The following is a 7,609-nucleotide window of genomic DNA, read 5'->3' as shown; positions in this document are numbered from 1 at the left end:
CTGGAACCCTGTAGTCTGATAACTCTGCTAGGGCGATTGTGGAAAGACTTGCTGCCCAAGCCATCCATTATTAGCGTTCATCGGCATAGGTGCTGCCGATGATTGGTAATTGGGTATCATCATCGAATTGACATACCCTGACTGTGCCATAGACCTCTGTTGCATCAGCATTGAATCTGCCGATGCATTAGGTATTTGGAGCATTGAATCTTGAGGATTTCCAGTGTGAGGCCTTGCGGTGGTAGTTGTGGTATACCGAGGACTCTGGTTTACCGGCGCATTGGGAGGCGCCGATGTCATAGGAGTCTTGCCCCTCATGTCAGTTATTTGTGATGTTCCTGGTGTCAACTCTGGAGGCATACCGTAACCCCACCAGTTGGGAGGAAGAGTCAACCCTGGCATTGCCGATGCCAACATATCTGTCGTCAGTTTATGCTGCCCAATTGAAGTCTGTGGGTTGGTTGTCATCAGCATAGATAGTGCACCAGTAGCTCCCGATGTATTTGGAGGGACGGCAGATTGTGCACTTGCAGCCGTCAAAGCATCCGATGGAGCCGTGACCTCTGGTGCCGTTGGCTGATGGTGAGAGGGGCCCACATAATTTGGTGGGATTTGTCCTTCCTTGAAAGTTCTTGCCACGGCATTGAAAACCGTATTAGACAGTACACCAGCTTGGTTGATCAATGCTCGATTGATGGCATTGTCAACCATGTCTTGAAGCTTGCCAGGATTGGCGTCAAAGGTAACCTGCCGTGGTGCCGGTAGTGCATCTTTCTGGACCACTTCGCCGCTCCTATTTATGCTGAAAGATCTCAGGCATTGCTGCTTGAACTCTTCCATGACTTGGGCAATAGCTTGCTTCTGCTCATCCTTGAGATTGGCCTCCGTCACGGGGATGACGTTCTCTTGATCGAGGTCAGAGATCGACATGTTGATCTTGATCTTGAATCTGGTCCCACCGAGCGTGCCAAAAGATGTGTTGATGCAAAACTGATCTGCAAACACAAAGGGCTAATACCCGATTCAAACGTTAAGGCGTGCCAGCCGATTTGACCTTACTATCGGCAAAGGTGATAACTCGAATACTTTAGTCCTGACAACAGCGATGCGCCCGGATGTCACGGCTAAGAGGTACTCACGCGGAACTTGAGAACACGCCGAGCTTAAGTCGACGAATTCCTAAGAACTCGTAATAAAAGGGAAAAAGTATGACGAAGTCGTCGAAAAGTAGATGCTGGAATATGAGTAAAAACGTGTGTTTGATTGATTGATAGATGTCTCATTACAAGGCCCTAGGGTCTATATTTATACCCTGCTCAAAGAGCTACAACGAGAAACGATTAGAATTCGAATTCCAAACTATACGGAATCCGTATACAAAATGATGTAAATAATTAAGGAAATAACAAAACTATCCCCCGTGACAAACTGAAACTCCCTCACATAACGACCGGCAGCTCCCGGACTCCCTCTTTGCATCATCGGCAGACCCTTTGCCATAGTCATCGGCAGACTTTCTTATCCAGCCATCGGCACAGTCATATCACTGCCTGTAGACTTAGTCACGTTCAACTTCTCCTTCATCGGCAACCATTCTTATCGGCAACTCACCTCGTAAACATCGTACTGCCACCTCATCCTGCCATCCTAGACACGTGCCCAAAAACGGTGTCAACAATAGTTGAGAATAACCTAGGAAATATTCTTGTAGTTCGTTCTAATTCCATGCTAATGACTTTCTAGAGTATCTAATTGAGGTGCTTATCATATTTATATGTGGCTGATCAGATTAATTATCTTTGTCACTATTCATTATTTCATATATCCTTTATGTGACACTTATCCCTGTATGAATGAGTTAGATAAATGTTCTCAATTACATATGCAATGATAGATGCTCAATCTCATATTCTATTCTGTAATCAATATTGATGATTGCTAATCCCTTCCCAGTGGTAAAAATATAAATAACGATACCTGGAATACTTCCCGGTTAAAATGCTACATCGGTATTAATCTGTGCGCTTGCAGATCCCATTCATTATTTATTTAGAAGAGCAATTGCATATTTCAATACCGCGTCTCTCATATCATGCTGGGGATGACAACTTGGCTTAAGTGGTGTGAGGGATAGGTTTGGCATTTTTGGCACCGTTACTAGATTTAGAGAACTTAGTCTACTTTTGGTAATGATGTTAAGAATACCCAACAATCACTTCATGGAACATTCTCTTGGCATGTTTAGAATCTATTGTTCGACATGGTAGTGCTTCTACCCATTTGGACACATAGTCCACAGCTACCAAGATATACTCACAATTCCCAGACACGAGGAATGGCCCATGAAATCAATGCCCCAAACATCAAAAAGTTCAACTTGGAGATTGTTTGTGAGAGGCATTGCATTTCATGAGTTGATATTCCTATGCTTCTAACATCGGTGGCATCTTCTAACAAACTCCTTTGTATCTTCATACATCGTTGGATAGAAGAAACCACTTTGCCAAAACTTGGCATGTGTTCGGAATGCTCCATAACGTACTCCATAGGAGAGGCATGGCATCTTTCCATTATTTGAATAGCCTCAGCCATAGGGACACATCTTCTCAATAATCCATCGGAGTAGATTCAAAAAAGATAGGGCTCATCCCATAGGTGAAGACGGCTATCATGTACTAATTTTCTTTTATTTACACCAGGTGGGACATAGCCTTTACTATAAAGTTCACAATGTCTGCATACCAAGGATTGGAGTCTCATATCTTGAACAAGGTATCATCTCTTAGGTAGTCATTGATGGGAAGCTCATGTGTGTCCTTGAAATGAAGCCTAGACAAGTGGTCGGCTACTGAATTCTCTACTCCTTTTTTGATCTTCTATTTCTATATCAAACTCTTGGAGTAGAAGAATCTAGCGGATCAACCGAGGTTTAGCATCTTTCTTAGTGAGTAGGTATTTAAGAGCAGCATGGTCTGAATAAATGATTACCTTTGCTCCAACTAAGTAAGATCTAAACTTGTCTACTGCAAAGACAACTGCCAACAACTCTTTCTTAGTGGTAGCATAATTGAGCTATGGTCTAGTCAAGGTTTTGCTAGCGTAGGATATAGCATAATGCTTTTTATCCTTTGTTTGGCTGAGAACGGCACCAACAGCAAAATCGCTAGCATCACACATGATCTCAAAAGGCAGCGTCCAATCAGGTGGTTGGATGATTGGAGCTAAAATGAGTGCTTGTTTGAGGGTTTTAAAAGATTCATAGCACTCATTATCAAAGATGAAAGGTGCACCCTTAGCCAATAGTCTAGTGAGGGGTCTAGTGATTTGAGAAAAGTTTTTGATAAAATGCCTATAGAACCCCGCATGGCCTAGAAAGCTTCGGATTCCTTTCACATTTGTGGGAAAGTGGAAGTTGTTCAATAACTTCTATCTTTGCTCTATCCATTTCTATCCCATGTTCGGACACCTTGTGTCCTAGCACTATTCCTTCCCGAACCATAAAATGGCATTTTCCCACTTTAGGACTAAGTAATTTTCTTCGCATCTTTGTAAGACTTTGTCTAGATTCTCCAGACAATCATTAAAGGTTGTGCCATAGACAGTAAAGTCATCCATGATTTTCTCGATCATGTAAGAGAAAATAGACATCATGCACCATTGAAAAGAAGCTACAACATTACATAATCCGAACGGCATTCATCGGTATGCGTAAGTTCCATACGGGCATGTGAAAGTAGTCTTACTTTGGTCATCAGGGTGGATCAGAATTTGATGATAACCAGAATACCCATCAAGGAAACAAAAGAAAGAGTGCTTTTCAAGCCGTTCCAACATCTCATCGATGAAGGGTAACGGGAAGTGATCTTTCTTTGTAGCCTTATTAAGTGTTCGATAATCTATGCACATCCTCCACCCAGTGATGATGCGTTGAGGAATGAGTTCATTCCTCTCATTCTCAACAACAGTCATTCCTCCATTCTTCGGCACAACTTGGACAGGGCTAACCCGCTCACTATGTGGAACAGGATAAATAATCCCAGCGTGTAAAAGCTTAAGGACCTCTTTCTTAACAACTTCCCACATATCATTGTTAAGCCTACATTGATGTTCTCTTGATGGAGAGATATCGAGATCCGTAGGAATACGATGTGTGAAGAGAGCGACACTAATCCCCTTGAGATCATGGAGTGAGTAGACTATGGCTAATCTATGTCTTTCTAGAACAATCATAAGGTGTTGTGTTTCATATTCAGAAAGCTTGTCACTAATGATGACAGAAGTGTTACGGTTGTTGTGAAGAAAGACATATCTAAGTCCAGGTGGAAGAGGTTTCAACTCTATTGAAGGAGGTGGAGGTTGTTCATTTATGTCTAGCTCAATGGGCTCGGCCAACTCTTCCTCTTCGTGAATGAAGTGTTTTTCATCAAAGAATGGTTGGACCATTTCTTCTTGAGACACCATTAAGACCTCCTCAATAGGGTCTGGTTCAAGTTCCACTATTGTGTTAATAGATCGGGCAAGAGGGACAATAATAGTGGAATTCCCAACCTTGAAATCTAGTTGACCTCGTTGTGTTTGTTCTTGTCAAAGTCTCATGATTGGTCTACCAATCAAGAGAGGAATCTCTGGGATCTCAAAAAATATGAAAATCTAGGCATATCCCAAAGTTCTTTATTCTAACAGGAATAGTCCTTAATACCCCATGGCTTTCAAGAATAAATCCTGATGGTCCTTGCCAAAGCTTTTGAGATGGAGTTAAGGACATGCCGGGATAAAGAGTTGTAACTAACTCTTTTGAAATAATATTTATCCCGACAGAAAGATTATAGTGGACTCTTCTAGCAGACCCTCTAACTTGGCATAGAAGAATGGTGGATGGAAAGGTGATCCGAGCTACCTCAGGAGATAACTCTGCTTCTCTTAGCCATCATGACTGCCAAAAGGCTTTGAATGTGTTCTATAGCCATTAATTCTTAATGTAGTTCAATAGGAGTGGTCTTTTCTTGAGGTCTCACTTGGACAAGACAATTCAATGAAATTCCATAGTCTTCAAAAATATCTTCCTTGAATTCAAAGGGAAACTCTAAAGGGGATCTTTCATCATCCTCTAGTTGAGTTTGCATTCCCTCAATGGGAGGTTTTTCAACAACCAAATTATTAGAAGAGTCTATTGAAATATCTAATTCGGTTGTGTGTTCCTCATCTTGTGGTTTAGGGCTGGGCTCGACTACTTTTTCTTCTTTGGGAAACTCATCAAAAATGCTAGTGTAAGGGGTGTTTTCAAGGGTTTTCTCAAGAATGGCTTGCCCCTCATTTATGGTTTTATGCAAGAATGAACCTCTTGAAGCGGAGTCGAGATGTAGAGCAGCTTCCTTGTTAAGTCCTAGATAAAAGTGTTTTGAAAGGATGTTTTCCGGCAAGGAATGGGTTGGACCAGAATTAGTAAGGCTTATGAATCTAGCCCAAGCAGCTCCTAGTGTTTCCTTCTCTTTTTGTTCAAAGTTAAGAATTTCTCTATGAAGGGCTGCTATTTTAGAAAGAGGGAAGAAAGTATGACAAAACTTATCTCGAAGTTCATCCCAATTTCCATTGACGCCTCTTACGGAATGAGCATACCATTGTTTTGCTCTACCTAAAAGGGAGAATGGAAACAACTTCCATTTGAGGGTCTCTTGTGTCATGCCATCAATAGTTAGGCAAGAACACAATTGCTCAAATTTCGTAAGATGGTTATGAGGATCTTCATTTTCTAGCCCAGAGAAGGATTGGTCCTGAACCATGACTATAAAGCCAGGATGAAGTTCATAGCTAGAAGCTGTGTTGGCTTCGACGATTGTGGTGGCTTTAAGAACTCGCGCTTTGGTGTGGATAATTTATAGATTGGAGTGGAATCCATGTGGTATGATTGTGGTGATTAAAAAGGTGGTAAAAAAGAAAAAGGATAAATGGACGAACTTGGCTCGGAACTAACACAGCTACCGTTCCCTAGAAACGGCGCTAGAAAGCTTGTTGGATATTTTAAACACACAGAAAAATCCGTAAGCGCACTGATACCGATGTAGCTTTCAACCGAGAGTATTCCAAAGTATCAATTTTCCACGGGGAACGTGAAGTGTACTAGTTGAGTTTTAGAATGCCCAAGGATAACTATATATAATATTGTAGGGAAGAGAGGAATTTTCCTGAGAGTTCTATAGGTTGATCTAGGAACCAGAATTTACTCTAAGGTTATGTATTTTGGGACATCACAACACTAACCATGGAAAGAGATGAGATAGGGGCTAGGAAGCTCTGTCTACGGCCCTACAACACTACTCTGAACATGGTGGAATACGTCGGCCGTCAGGACTGTCACGATCCTGGGGCTACCACAACAATACGCTGGATTGGGTGCACTTCTAGGTAATTGCAAGACTAAGCACCACGCTTAACCTATTAATTACTACTGTAGCGTATCAAAGAACTAGAGCACTTGATGCAAGCAATAATCCAATAAATAACTTAAAAGTAAATATGAAAGTTAAATAAAAACTTAGGAACTATAGAATTGAAGCACATGGAGATTAACCAAAGACGAACTGGTTGCTGCAAAATACAATGTTGAGGAAGATCCGACATATCTGGCTCCTCCTTGGCTCTCTCCTCTTCTCTCTCCCTCTAATCTAGATACAACTAAATAACTAGAACTAGAACTAGAACTAGATGAACTAGAGGGACCTCTACTTCTCTACTTGATGAAACCTTAGTTTTTGCTATGCAGATAGCTAATGAAGAAGATGAAGGAGATGCCTCTGTGGGGGTCATGGTCTTTATTTATAGCCCCTTAGGAAGCACCGCAGCCCTTGGATCAAACAGACTTAAACTGTGCTTAAGATTAATCCACAAAGTCGGTGGAGGCAGAATCCGCGAGGTTGGGTGTTATTGGCCACCATAGTGGGGCGGGCGCCTATGGGGTCTCCGTGCGGCCGCCCGGCACCCGTGCCCGTTTCGCCTCTCGTTCGGTCTGGAGCCTCCTCGAACCTTCTAGATCATAGAAAAGTTGACGCTTGCGGTGTTCTCTCTATGTAAACGTGATATGTGGACCATCTTTGGTTGTTTTCAGTTGACACCCTGCAGAAACAGATATTCACCAAAACTCGTGGAATTCTGTTAGTGATAACCCTATATCTACTAGGTGTTTGCATATAGGTCCAATTTCATGTTTAGTTGACGATTAAATTTAGGAGTTATCTACCATCAACAGTAGCTCCCCGAGGCTTGGTCCATTTACTACGGGTTAGGGTCTATCCTCAGACAATCGAGGTTCATGACTACGGTTTGTTATCCTTAGATGGGTGTCCATAATATTTATCCCTAACATTAATAGATTTAGTTTCCACACTAAGTACCCTTCTCCTAGTGTGATCATGAGCTCTACTATAGTTGCTTATCTCATGGGTTTGTATCAACTGTTGTGCAAATTTCCTGATAGATTCACTTGGCATGTTTAGTGTCTACCTTTCTAACGACAACATTAGTGTAATTATTTTAGTTGTAGGTACTACCTTGCAAGTAGCTAAAATTGAATTTGCATATCCTAAGGTTGTTGTTATTCAAATTTCTTGAGCTA

The sequence above is a fragment of the Sorghum bicolor genome, chromosome 8, assembly GCF_000003195.3.
Source record: "Sorghum bicolor cultivar BTx623 chromosome 8, Sorghum_bicolor_NCBIv3, whole genome shotgun sequence".
NCBI lineage: Eukaryota > Viridiplantae > Streptophyta > Magnoliopsida > Poales > Poaceae > Sorghum > Sorghum bicolor.
The sequence above is the reverse complement of the archived record's forward strand: the minus strand, read 5'-3'. Positions refer to the sequence as shown.